The following is a 15,343-nucleotide window of genomic DNA, read 5'->3' on the forward strand; positions in this document are numbered from 1 at the left end:
CATTCACTCGTTGATAGATATTTGGGCTATTTCCATTTTGGGACTGTTTTGAATTAATCTCCTAACATTCACTTACATGTCTTTGTGTGGACATATATTTTCATTTCTCTTGAGTAATTTCCTAGGAATGGATTGACTGGGTTGTAGGGTTGGTGTATATTTAACTTTATAAGAAAGTGCCAAGCAGTTTTCCCAAGTGGTTATACAGTTTTACATTCCAACCAGCAATTTCTTCATATCGTTGCCAACACTTGGTTTTGCCATTCTTTTAAATTTTATCCATTCTCATCAGTGTAAGGATATCGAACATGAGGATATTGAACATATTTTTGTGTGTTATTGGCCACTTTTTATCTTCTTTTGTGAATTATCTGTTCATATTTTTGCCAATTTTTGTATTGATCTGTCTTATTTTTGTAAGAGTTCTTGATATAGTTTGGATACAAGTCCTTTGTCAGGTATGTATTATAAATATTTTATTAGTCAATGGCTTGCCTTTTTCTTAATGATGACTTTTGAAGAACAGAATTTTTAACTTTGATGAAGTCCAGTTTAATTTTTTCCTTTTATGGTTCATACTTTAATGGCTCTACCTAAAATCTGTGCCTATTGCCATATCACAAAGATTTTCTTTCCTGTTTTCTTCTAGAAGTTTGATAGTTTTAGCACTTTTCTTTAGGTCTGTGATCCATTTTGAGTTCATTTTTCTGTTTGGTGTTAGGTAGGGATTGTTGTTTATTTTATTTCATGTAGATATCTACTTGTTCCAGCATCATTTACCTTGGTACCTTTGTCAGAAGTGAATTGATGGGTTTTTATGTCTGTCCCTTGCCAATGTCACATTGTCTTTATTGCTGTAGTTTTGTAGTAAGTCTTTAATTTAGGGTAGTGTAGCTCCTCCAGCTCTTTAAAAAAATTGCCTTGGCTCTTTGAGGTCATTTGCATTTCTATTTAAATTTTAGTATCAGCCTGTCAGTTTCCATAAAGAATGTCTCCTGGGGATTTAACTGAATTACTTTAAGTCTTTAGATCACTTTTGAAAGAACTGACGTCATAATGATATTGAATCTTTAAATTCATGAACATGGTATATATCTCTCTATTAATATTTTCTTTAATTTGTTCTATTAATGTTTGTAGTTTTTCAGTGACTAGGATTTGCACAAATTTTTAAAAATTATCCTTATGCGGATGGTTCAACATATGCAAATCAATCAGCATCATACACCACATTAACAAAAAAAAAGTCAAAAATCATATGATCATCTCAATAGACGCAGAAAAAGCATTTGACAAAGTCCAACATCCATTCATGATCAAGACCCTCGCCAAAGTGGGTATAGAGGGAACATTCCTGAATATAATCAAAGCCATTTATGATAAACCCACAGCAAATATAATACTCAATGGGGAAAAACTGAAAGCCTTCTCACTCAAATCTGGAACAAGACAGGGATGCCCACTCTCACCACTGCTCTTCAACATAGTTTTGGAAGTCTTAGCCACAGCAATTAGACAAACAAAAGAATAAAAGGCATCCATATAGGAAGAGAAGAGATCAAACTGTCTCTGTATGCAGATGACATGATACTATACATAGAAAACCCTAAGGACTCAACCCCAAAACTCCTTGAACTGATTAATAAATTCAGCAAAGTGGCAGGATATAAGATTAACATTCAGAAGTCAGTTGCATTTCTGTATACCAACAATGAAACATTAGAAAAGGAATACAAAAATACGATACCTTTTAAAGTTGTACCTCACAAAATCAAATACCTCGGAATACACCTGACCAAGGAGGTAAAGGACCTATATGCCGAGAACTATAAAACTTTAATCAAAGAAATCAAAGAAGATGTAAAGAAATGGAAAGATATTCCATGTTCCTGGATTGGGAAAATCAATATTGTAAAAATGGCCATCCTACCCAAAGCAATCTACAGATGCAATGCAATCCCTATCAAATTACCCATGACATTTTCACAGAACTAGAACAAACAATCCAAACATTTATATGGAACCACAAAAGACCCAGAATCGCCAAAGCAATCCTGAGAAACAAAAACCAAGCAGGAGGCATAACTCTCCCAGACTTCAAGAAATACTACAAATCCACAGTCATCAAAACAGTGTGGTACTGGTACAAAACAGACAGACAGACCAATGGAACAGAATAAGAATCCGGAAATAAACCCTGACACCTATGGTCAATTAATCTTTGACAAGGGAGGCAAGAACATAAATGGGAAAAGAAAGTCTATTCAGCAAGCATTGCTGGGAAACCTGGACAGCTGCAGCAAAGCAATGAAACTAGAACACACCTCACACCATGCACAAAAATAAACTCCAAATGGCTGAAAGACTTAAATATACGACAGGACACCATCAAACTCCTGGAAGAAAACTAGGCAAAACACTCTCTGACATCAACATCATGAATATTTTCTCAGGTCAGTCTCCCAAAGCAATAGAAATTAGAGCAAAAATAAACCCATGGGACCTCATCAAACTGAAAAGCTTTTGCACAGCAAAGGAAACCCAAAAGAAAACAAAAAGACAACTTACAGAATGGGAGAAAATAGTTTCAAATGATGCAACTGACAAGGGCTTAATCTCTAGAATATATAAACAACTTATACAACCCAACAGCAAAAAAGCCAATCAATCAATGGAAAAATGGGCAAAAGACCTAAATAGACATTTCTCCAAAGAAGATATACAGATGGCCAACAAACACATGAAAAAATGCTCAACATCGCTGATTATAAGAGAAATGCAAATCAAAACTACCATGAGATACCACCTCATACCAGTCAGAATGGCCATCATTAATAAATCACAAATAACAAGTGCTGGAGGGGCTGTGGAGAAAAGGGAACCCTCCTGCACTGTTGGTGGGAATGTAAACTGGTACAGCCACTATGGAGAACAGTTTGGAGATACCTTAGAAATCTATCCATAGAACTTCCATATGACCCCACAATCCCACTCTTGGGCATCTATCCGGACAAAACTCTACTTAAAAGAGACATGTGCACCCGCATGTTCATTGCAGCACTATTCACAATAGCCAGGACATGGAAACAACCCAAATGTCCATCGACAGATGATTGGATTCGGAAGAGGTGGTATATATACACAATGGAATACTACTCAGCCATAAAAAAGGATGACATAATGCCATTTGCAGCAACATGGATGGAACTAGAGAATCTCATACTGAGTGAAATGAGCCAGAAAGACAAAGACAAATACCATATGATATCACTCATAACTGGAATCTAATATCCAGCACAAATGAACATCTCCTCAGAAAAGAAAATCATGGACTTGGAAAATAGACTTGTGGCTGCCTGCTGGGAGGGGCAGGGAGTGGGAGGGATCGGGAGCTTGGGCTTATCAGACACAACTTAGAATAGATTTACAAGGAGATCCTGCTGAATAGCATTGAGAACTATGTCTAGATACTCATGTTGCAACAGAAGAAAGGATGGGGGAAAAATGTAATTGTAATGTATACATGTAAGGATAACCTGACCCCCTTGCTGTACAGTGGGAAAATAAAAAAAAAAATTATCCTTATGCGATCGACCGAATGTTTGTGTCTTTTTAAAATTTGTGTGTGGAAACGAATCTACAAGGTGATGGTATTAGGAGGTGAAGCCTTTGGGAGATGATTAGGTAATAAGGGAAGAATACTAATGAATGGGATTAGTGCTTCTTATAAAAGAGGATCAAGGGAGCTCTCTTGCTTCCTTCTGTCATGTGAAGATATAAGAAGTCTCCAGCCCAGGAGAGGTCCCTCACACCATGATGCTGGTACCCTTATCGCAGGCTTCCAGTCTCCATAACTTTGAGAAGTAAATGTTTGTTATTAGTAAGCTATGCAGTCTGTGGTATTTTGTTAGAACAGACTAAAACACTGTGTTTGTATGATTTTGGTTGCTACTGTAAATGGAATTGCATTTTTGATATTTTCCAGTTGTTTCTGGTATATTGAAGACTATTTCATATTAACCATTTGTGCCATAATCTTCCTAAACTCAGCCATTAGCTTTGGTAGCTTTTTTTTTTTTTTTTTTTTTACAGATTATTTAAGATTTTCTGCATGTAATATCAGAATTTTTTTGTACATGTTTGTCTTCATCACTAGACTTGGAGCTTTTGGGGCAGAAATTATAAGTTTATTGATTTTTATGTCCCCAGCATCTAAGACAGTATAGAAGTCAGTTCCTCTGGTTTTTCTCCTTTCTGGCTGCTTCTTTCATTCATTCAGTCATATTTGCTGCTTTCTCCTCATTTCCAGACCCTCTAAAATGTTGTATTGTGCCAGAACTCAGTCCCTGGTCCTTTTTTCTTTTGTACTTCCCTGGCAATTACATCTAGGCTTCCAGGTTTAAAAACTTTTTTGTTTGTTTGTTTGTTTGTGTTTTAGAGCCACACTCACTCTAAGTTGGAAGTTCCCAAGCTAGGGATGTAATTGGAGCTATGGCTCCCATCCTGCACCTCAGCTACAGCAATGTCCGAGCAGCGTCTGCGACACTACAGCTCACAGCAACACTGGATCCTTAAGTCACTGAGCGAGGCCAGACATCAAACCTGCATCCTCATGGATACTAGTTGGGTTGGTTATTGCTGAGCCACAATGGGAACTCCCAAAAAAACTATTTTCTAATAAAAAATTATTTTCTCTAGCCTACTTGATAATTTCATTGGATGTCTAATAGGCCTCTCAGACTTAACACTGAAAAAGGAAATGACTTTTGGTTTATTCCTTTTGAAACTGTTCCTGTAATTTTTCCATCTCAGTTAATTTAAGGTAACACTTTTTTTTTTTTTTTTTTAATTTTTTGTCAGTGCCTGCTGAATATGAAAGTTCCCAGGCTAGGGACTGAATGTGAGCTGCAACTTGACCTACACTGCACCTAAGGCAATGCCAGATCCTTTAACCCATTGTGCCGGGCCGGGGATCAAACCTCTGTGTCTGCAGTGACCCGAGCTGCTGCAGTCAGATTCTTAACCCACCATACCACAGTGGGAAAGCCTCTGTTTTTGTTGGTTTTTTTTGTTTTTATTTGCACAGGCCAATCTTTATTATCATTTTGCCATTGTTATTTAAAAATGGATAGAAAATGGGCTGATAGTCTGATTCTACTGGTATCTTACTGGTATCTTTCATCAACTTAATGTAATTTACATAAAATTGGGAATCAGTATCCTGAAAGCAGCAGGCTCTTTCTCAAATTATGTTCTTGTTGAGTTATCTACTGGATGTAATAAAGAACATTGCATATATAAAATACTGGAAATTGAAGATTGTTCTTAATGCCAAGGTGTTATTTATTTTTGGCCATTTGGTACTGGAACTTTATTATTTTTTGAGTTTTAGAGATTTCTCTGTTTAAGATGAAAGTCAGGAATGACTTGGATTCCTTCTACTAAATTGCTTGGTAATTCAGTCACCATTTATCACCATTTATAATTTTATTATATTTGCAAATTTGTTCTAAGGTGCAAAAAACTGGAGTTTTTAGAATGCAACTTTGTAAATTGGGCACTGCCAGCTTAAAAATGGGGAATAAAATTTAGGATCTCCTGGAGGGCCTCCAAATGACAGACTGTTTAAATTTTGCTGATTTGATTAATGAACCTATTTGAGCATATTCATATTCTACAGCATTTTCTTTCCAAAGGAAAAAGGTAGAAATTTGAGGTATAACCATCAGTGCTCTTATTGTTGACTGGTATATAGAATGTTTCTAATGAAGTGGACTCTTAAATTGGTGGTGTCATCTTGTGTCCTTTGGCAAATTCTATATGTATATATATTGCCTAAGAAAATAAATCTTTGTGCATTATACTGGAAATAGTGGAAACTTCTCTACTTTAGGAAAATGTAAAATTACTCTGAATCTTTTATTTTAAAGATTTAATTATGTATCCCTACACATGCCATTATGGAGAGACTGTAAGTGTGACCTCTTATACATTCATAAATTGATTTTCTCAGCAGGTATTGCTTTCTTGGTGACACAGGTTTATAATGAGAATGTTTCTAAAAGCTAACCTTATTAAGCAGACTACATTGAATTAAAAAATATCCTTCTCCCCTGTGAGAAGGATTTAGAAAAAGCTCTTATCTCACATTGCTTTCTATATGTATAATTTTAGGAAACAAAGAATAAGCCAGCTAGAATTATAAGGACTTTGTAAAGAAGTAAGTTTGCTTTAAATGCTGCAGCCATATTCCTAAGAATGAGGTAAAAGTCTGAATTTAGCAAATTTTTCCATTATTTACATTTATTGATCTTATTTCCCCAGTTCTTTGTATCTTCCCCCTTTAAGTGAAGTAGCTTTTTGAGATAATTAAAGATTTACATGTTTGAAAGAAGTAAATCAGAGGGATACCAAGTACCTTTTACCCACTTCCCCGACTGGTAACATCTTAGGTAACTATGTAGATGATCTCACAACCAGGACAATACAGTAGTAATTATAGGCCCCATGTTGTATGTTTCATCTCCAGGACATATTTGTTTTATAACTGGAAGTTTGTACCTTTTGACCATCTTTACCCATTTTGTCCACCCCCAGCACCCTGCCTCTGGTAACTACCAATCTGTTCTCTGCATTTGTGGGTTCAGTTTTTTGTTTGTTTTTGTTTTGAGATTCTGCATGTAAGTGAGTTCATGGAGTATCTTTCTTTCTTACTTATTTCACTTAATATAATGCCCTCAGGGTCTATTCATGTTGTTACAAATGGCAGGATTTCTGTTTCTGTTTTTGTTTTTTTTGTGACTGAATAATAATTTTTTGGTGCCTCTGTGTGTATATGTATCTTTGTGTGTGTGTGTGTGTGTGTGTATCTCCCACATTTTCTTTATTCATTTATCAGTGGGCACTTAGGTTGCTTCCATATCCTGGTTATAGTAAATAACGCTGTAGTGCAGGTGGTGGTGCAGCTATCTTTTTGAGTTAGTGTATTTGTTTCTTTCAGTAAATATACAAAAGTGGGATTGCTAGATCATATGGTGGTTTATGTTAAATTTTTTGAGGAGCCTTCTGTTCTCCTTAGCAGCCCCACCAATTTACACAGCTACCAACAGTACACAAGGGCTCCCTTTTCTGCACATCTCTTCCAGCACTTACATCTTTTTGATAATAGGTCTTCTAACAGGAGTGAGATGATGTCTCATTGTGGTTTTGATTTTCATTTCCATGGTGGTTACTGACGATGAACACCTTTACATGTACCTGTTGGTGGCTGTCTGTAAGGCTTCTTTGGAAACATGTCTAGTCACATTCTCTGACCATTTTTTAATTGGATTGTCAGTTATTTTGCTGTTAAACATTTTTTTTAGGAGTTTCCATCGTAGCTCAGGGGAAATGAATCTGACTAGCATCCATGAGGACTCAGGTTCCATCCCTGGCCTTCTCAGTGGGTTAAGGAACTTGTGTTGCTATGAGCTGTGGTGTAGGTCACAGAGGCAGCTCGGATCAGGCATTGCAGTGGCTGTGGTGTAGACCGGCAGCTGTAGCTCCGATTCTCCCCCTAGCCTGGGAACCTCCATATGCCGTGAGTGTGGCCCTAAAAACACACACAAAATTTTTTTTTATTGGAGTATAGTTGATTTACAATGTTTTGTTAGTTTTAGGTGTACAGCAAAGTGAGTCAATTATATGTATCCATTTCAGATTATTTTCCATATAGGTTATTACAGAATATTATAAAGTTTCCTGTGCTAAATAGTAGGTCCTTTTTAATTATTTCTTTTATATGTGGTAGTGTATGTTAATCCCAAACCCCTAATTTATCCTTCTATTATTTTGCTATTGAAATAAATGACTTCTTTATATATTTTGGATATTAACCTATTATCAGTTATATGATTTGCACATATTTTCTCTAATTCTATAGGTTGCCTTTTCATTTCTTCATTGTCTTTTTTTTTTTTTTTTTTTCACTTTTTAGGACTTTACTTGTGGCATATTGAAGTTCCTAGGCTTGAATCCAAGCTGCAGCTGCCAACCTATGCTACAGACACAGCAATGTGGAATTCAAGCTGCATCTGTGACTTATACCACAGCTTGTGGCAACACTGGATCCTTAACCCCCTGAATGAGGCCAGGGAGCAAACCCATATCCATATGGATACCAGTTGGGTTTTTAATCTGCTGAGCCACAACAGGAATTCCCTGCCTTTTCATTTTTTTGATGGTTTCCTTTGCTGTGCAGAATCTTTTTAGTTTGAAGTAGTCTTCTTGTTTATTTTTGACTTTGTTGCCTTTGCTTTTGCTGTTAATCCAGATAATCTTTGCCAAGACCTATGTCAAGAAGGTTACTTAGGTTTTCTTCTAGGAGGTTTAGGTTTCAAATCTTTTTTTTTTTTTTTTTTTTGCTGGTTTCAAATCTTATGTTCAAGCTTTAATACATTTTGAGTTATTAGTTTTTGTGTATGGTATAAGATAGTGGTCCGGTTTCATTCTTTTGAATGTGGCTCTCCAGCTTCCCCAACAACATTTATTGAAGAGACTGTCTTTCCTCCATTGTATATTCTTGGCTCCTTTGTCATAAATTAACGTGTATGCATGGGCTCTCTATTCTGTTTGTCTATGTGCTGTTTTATGCCAATACTAAACTGTGTGATTACTCTAGCTTTGAGGTATAGTTTGAAACTAGGAATCATGATGCCTCCAGCTTTGTTCTTTCTCAAGATTGTTTTGGCTATTCAGGGTCTTCGTGGTTCCATCCAAATTTTAGGATTGCTTGTTCTATTTCTGTGAAAAGTAGCATTGTACTTTTGATAGGGATTGCATTGAGTCTGTAAATTGCTTTGAGTAGTATGGACATTTTAATAATATTCTCCCAATCCACGAGCATGGAATATTTTTCCATTTTTCTTTGTATTTTCTTCAGTTTCTTTCATCAGTGTCTTATCATTTTCAGTGTACATGTTTTTCACCTCCTTGGTTAAATTTATTCGTAGGTATTTTATTCTTTTCGATGCAATTGTAAGTGGGAATTTTTTTAAACTTAATTTCTCTTTCTCATAGTTTGTTATTGGTGTATAGAAATGCAACATATTTTTTGAATGTTGATTTTGTATCCTGCACCTTGACTAAATTTGTTAATTAATTCTAATAGCTTTTTGGTGGTATCTTTAGGGTTGTGTTTTGGCTGCACCTTTGGCATGTGGAAGCTCTTGTGCCAAGGATCAAACCTGTGCCACAGCAACAGCCTGAGCTGCTGCAGTGACAGCACTATCTTTAACCCATTGTGCCACAAGGGAATTCCCTTAGGGTTTTCCATAAATCATATCGTGACATTTGCAAACAGTGACAGCTTTACTTTGTCCTATCTGCTTTGGATGCCTTTTATTTCTTTTTCTTGTCTAATTCATCTAACTAGGAAATAATTATGCAGTACTATGTTGAATAAAAGTGATGAGAATGGGAGTTCCTGTCGTGGCACGGTGGTTAACGAATCCGACTAGGAACCATGAGGCTGCAGGTTCGGTCCCTGGCCTTGCTCAGTGGGTTAAGGATCCGGCGTTGCCGTGAGCTGTGGTGTTGCAGACGCGGCTCAGATCCCGCTTTGCTGTGGCTCTGGTGTAGGCTGTTGGCTATAGCTCCAATTCGACCTCTATCCTGGGAACCTCCATATGCTACAGGAGCAGCCCTAGAAAAGGCAAAAGGACAAAAAAAAAAAATAAAAAAAAATAAAAAAAAGTGGTGAGAATGGGCAACCTTGTCACGTTCCTTGTTTTAGAAGAAAAGCTTTCAGCTTTTACCATTGAGTATCATGGGCTTGTCTTATCTAGCCTTATGATTTCTTTATTATTTTGAGGTATATTCCCTCTGTACCCACTTTTTTGAGAGGTGCTTTTTTTTTATCATAAATGGTGGCAATTCTTTTTTTTTTTTTCTGTCTTTTTAGTCTTTTTAGAGCTGCACCTGCAGCATGTGGAGATTCCCAGGCTGGGGTCTTACTGGATCTACAGCTGCTGACCTACACCACAGCCACAGCAAACCAGATCCAAGCCGTGTCTGCAACCTGCACCACAGCTCACAGCAACACCAGTTCCTTAACCCACTGAGCGAGGCCAGGGATTGAACCCACAACCTCATGGTTCCTGGTCAGATTCGTTTCTGCTGTGCCAGGATGGGAACTCCGGGTGTTGAATTTTGTTAATGCTTTTTCTGCATCCTTTGAGGTGATCATAGTATTTTTATCTTTCATTTTGTTAATGTGATGTGTCACATTGGTTAGTTGTGAATGTTGAACTATCTTTGCATTCCTGAGATAGACTCCACTTGTTCATGCTGTGTGATCGTTTTATTGTATTGTTGAATTTGGCTTACTAATATTTTTTCAAAATTTTTTTTGCATCTATGTTTATCAGGGATATTGGCTTGTAATTTTTTTTTTTTTTTTTTTTGTAGTGTCTTTGTCTGGTTTTGGCATCAGGGTAACACTAGCCTTATAACATAAGTTTGGAAATGTTCTGGTTTTTGGAAGAGTTTGAACAGGATTAATAGTAATTCTTGAAATGTTTGGTGGAATTCACCAGTGAAGCCATCTGGTCCTGGAGTTTATAGGTTGGGAGGTTTTAGATTACTGATACAGACTCCTAACTAGTAATTGGTCTCTTCACATTTTTCATTTCCTCGTGATTCAGCCTTGGTAGGTTTTGTATTTCTAGGAATTTATCCTTTTCTTCTAGGTTGTCCCATTTGTTGGCACATAGTTGTGCATAGTAGTATCTTATGAAATTATGGTATCAGTTATAACTCTTTCATTTCTGATTTTATTTGAGTCCTTTCTCTTTTTTTCTTGCTGAATCTAGCAAAAGATTTGTCAATCTTACTTATTTTTCAAAACCCAGTTCTACATTTCATTGATCTTTTCTGTTGTGTTTTAGTCTATTTCATTTATTCTGCTCTTATCTTTCTTTTTTCTACCAACTTTGGGCTTTGTTTATTCTTCTTTTCCTATTCCTTGAGATGTAACATTAGGTTGTTTTTTTGAGATCTTTCTTATTTCTTGATTAGGTGCTTATTGCAATGAGCTTCTCTTTTAGAACTGCTTTTACTGCATCCCATAATTTTTGGTATGTCCTATTTCCATTTTTATTTATCTCAAGATTTTTTTTTAATTTATATTTTGATCTCTTCTTTGATCCATTGGTTGCTAACACTGTATTATTCTTCACCATCTATGTGCTTTTCTTCTATATAGAGTCCTCAGATATTTGGTGGCAGGTTTTTGTTTGTTTCTTGGCTTGCTTTTATTTTATTTTGTTGAAAGTTTATAGATGTTTGTGGAAAGATTTTTTTTTTTTTTAGATGCACATTCCTTGATACCAGAAGACTGTTTTTTTTTTAAGTTGGGAATTTCTTATAATTACTTAGTAGATTGTATAGGAAGAGATCATTGAAGTCAAGAGAAGTAGTTAAGAAAATTGTAGAGCAAGTATTTAGCTAAGCCTTGAAAATAGGTAGGTTCATGTTCTTCTTTAATTAAATGTTTAATTTTTATATTTCATAAGACTAGAAGTATATTGTTTCCATAATAAGCCATGCATGTGAAATTTCTGCTTACGGTACTTGCTGTTTGTAACATAATGGTGGATTATAGCAACAGAAGTTAGATAGTATTTTCTACTTTAGCAGTTATGGTTCTACTTCTATGTGTTTTCATGATTTATTATAATAAATAATAATTGTTTCATGAATATCCACTCACATAGTTCCTAAAGCTCATTCAGTATTCCTGAATTTTATTTTCCTAACTGTACATAGCCTGACCTATTAATGGTTTGGTGGGTAACGAAATCAATTTGAAGAGTTTTAAAATGCTGTTTTAAAAGTGAAACATCATAGAGATCATATATCAGTGGTCTGAGTAAAAATTGTTTTGTGACACTTCAGTATATGTGTATCAGTTTGCAGCATAAAAAAGTATTTCTTACTATGTGATAAGATCCAATCAGTGGTTACTGTTTTAGAGAGCGGGAAGTTAAAATACAGTGATTAACTTCATGTTTTCTTTTTTGTTTTAAAAGAGTTAATTTATTTTGGCTAATTTTGCATGTGCTTGATTGTGGTTTACAAAGCAATTATGGCAATTTAAGGTTATGCTAAAGCTGTTACATGGAAATTAGAGGGAGAATGGAGTCATTCTATTTTGAGCTGACATCTTAGCATCACTGTCAGATAGTAAGCAATGTAAGTGAGATGCCCAAGAACTGTCATTTAAACAGTTTTGGCATGGATTGAAACACATCAGAAATATTAGAGGCTCGTTTTCCTTGTGTTTTATGTTATTTTGGTAACATTTTAAACCGAGGATGTTGATTAAGATATAAAGACCTTCAGATCGAAATTTGAATATGAAATATCAAAACAAATTATGTTAAAATGACTCCTGGTATTTTATTTTATTTTATTTTTTTCCTGTCTTTACGTGATTTTTTTTTTATTACTCAAATGAATTTATCACATCTGTGGTTGTATAATGATCATAACAATCCAATTTCACAGGATTTCCATCCCATAAAGCTCCTGGTATTTTAATGCACAGATGTCTGATATATATAAAATAATTTGCCTTTAAATGGAAATAAATGTAGTTTAGCTAACTTAAGTCAGAATTCTATCCTAGACTTTGTATCCTGTGTGATTAAAGTATTATATCTGTTTCTTACTTATAAGTCTGGGAGGGATAATTAAATAGTATACTCTAAGATTTTCACCTTGGCAAAGTGACTTTGTCATATTCATGTTTATGTCACCAGTGCCTATTAGAGAACCAGAAAATAATATAATATGTTTTAAGCAGTTTAAGGAATTCCTTCTTTTCTCAGCTTTTTTTTTTTTTCCTTTTCTTAGCTTTTATTTGTCTTTTAAGTCATTGGTGTTTTTCAAGTATACATTTTATGTTTCTCTATTTTTATTTTTCCATTGTTTCTTCATCATCAAATTTAGTTATAATTTTTTTGGCTAGAAGGTTATGTAAATGATGTGGTTGTTGCAGGATATCATATTTAGAGGCATATTATGTCCATTTTGATCTCTTGGTTAAGTTGTTGCTTGTTTTATTTACTGATTATTTTTTATTTTTTAACTAGGTAGCATCTTTGTGACTGTTCATTTCAAGTAATACTTTCTTCTTAAATTTTATAACTATTGGTGTTTTTTACTTGCATCACTTTTTGTAACTTTTGATTTTGAATTTGATGTAATTTCAAACTTAGAGAAAAGTGGCAATAATAACATAAGGAACCTCTTTTTTTTTTTTTTTACTTCTATTCACCAATTGTTTACATTTTACATATTTAATCTGTAAAATAGGGTAATAAGAGTACCTATGTCAAATTAGTACTGGTTTTGTCTCCTAGTTTTGCTGTAAAGATTTTGTTAGTTTTGTTTTTCTTATAGCTGTAACTGTAAATTTTTTTTTTTTTTTTTTTTTTTTTTGTCTTTTTGCCTTTTCTAGGGCTGCTTCCCACAGCATGTGGAGGTTCCTAGGCTAGGGGTCTAATCAGAGCTGTAGCCGCCAGCCTACGCCAGAGCCACAGCAATGTGGGATCCAAGCTGTGCCTGCAACCTATACCACAGCTCATGGCAACGCCGGATCCTTAACCCACTGAACAAGGCCAGGGATTGAACCTGCAACCTCATGGTTCCTAGTCAGATTCATTAACCACTGAGCCATGACGGGAACTCCCCTAAAATATTTTTAATAATTCTAGTTATCCTTTCTATATTCCCTCTACATTTAAGGTTTCTGAATATTGATTGTGTGTGTGTGTGTGTGTGAAGGAGAGTTTTTGTATAAATGGTTTACAAAAGTTCCTGGACCAGGGATCTAACTGTAGCCATAGTAGTGACAATGCCAAGTCTGTAACCACTAGGCTCATTCACCAGGGATCTCCTGAATATTGATCATTTTGTTTGAAATTTTATGTGTGAGTGTGTATATGTGCATATACCTACGTGTGAGTTTAGCAGTTTTTTTCACTTTTGAAGTTACTCTTTCATATGGGCATGGAACAAATATTTTTAAATCACAGAATTCAATAGAAAAGGCTCTAGAATTTCATAGTCAACCTACAAATTTTTTTATTTATGCCGCTTTTAAGATTTGCTTTCCTTGTGAGTATTCTTTGATTCTTTTCAATTCAACAGATATAGAGTGCCTATTATATTTAAAAGATACTATGAAAAACAAGATACTATGGAAAAAATTAGGTAATCAGAATGTCTCATATTTATAAATGCTTTGCATTTTCCAAAACAATTTGAATATGCATTTTCTTATTTGATATTACCAATAACTCAAAAAAGTATGTAATTCAGATAGGTTGTTTTTTCCATTTTATATGTGGAAATTGAGATCTTGAAAGATTTTGACTTAACTAACAGGGTTACAAAGCTAGTGAGTGACAGTTTACGCATGAACAAAGAATAAACTTTAAATTCAGGATTCCTAATTCTCCCGTTCCACCTCTCTGCTGTGACTGAGCATACCTTAAATTTATGCAAAGGCCTGACCTTTGCATAAAGTGAGAGTCTGTTTTATTCACTTAATATTGATCTTTGTCATTGATCTTAAGTACTTATAAGATAGGGATAGGATTAGTTACATGAGATCAAAACAATGTCTTACAGGCGCACATGACTACCTAGAAGGTGTTTTTCAATTAAGGCGGTGATATGTATCAAAAGCTTGGATATATGAGAGTAGTTAAGACATGTTTTTCTTCCTGTTGTGTTGGAGGGTCTCTTGGATATAACTGTTGAAAATAGTGGTGGGCTGATTGCAGACTTTGTTGCTGTAATCAGTGTTACAGAATAGTACATTGTGGATCCTTGCCTGTACCATTAAATTGATTTTTTTACTTGTGGTAGTATGGGTTATGTCTCTGCAGCATCTTCCCCCTTTTACCCATAACCTCTAAAAGGTTCAGTGTCAGAAAGAACAGAACTGTATCTTTATTTTCTCATCACATCCCCTCTCTCGAATAGATAATACTTTCATTGCTCTCTTTCCAATTTGGCTTTGAGTCACTGCTGTGATTCTAGCTGTTGAACAGTCTTTCAAGTTAGCAATTAGTATTCCGCTTAAGTAAAAATTGTTGTGAAGCTGCCATTTTTAGCAGTGTAGCTAAGGTAGTTTTACTAAATCAGTTATTAGGGTCATATTGTCAGAAGTCTGTGACAATTACATGTCACTAAAGTTCTCTAAATGTTGATACTTTAGATTTACTGGAAGCTAAATCTAAATACTCATAGTTTTGAGGTTGGAGAAATCAATAATCTGTCATGTTCAATAAAG

At 35.1% G+C, this 15,343-nt stretch overlaps 1 protein-coding gene across 16 annotated transcripts in view; it reads left to right on the top strand.

Annotated features, from left to right (window-relative positions):
* COMMD10 (COMM domain containing 10) overlaps positions 1-15,343 on the top strand; it is a 205,867-nt gene that overhangs the window by 19,442 nt on the left and 171,082 nt on the right.

The sequence above is a fragment of the Sus scrofa genome, chromosome 2 (genome assembly GCF_000003025.6).
Source record: "Sus scrofa isolate TJ Tabasco breed Duroc chromosome 2, Sscrofa11.1, whole genome shotgun sequence".
Classification (NCBI taxonomy): Eukaryota; Metazoa; Chordata; class Mammalia; order Artiodactyla; family Suidae; genus Sus; species Sus scrofa.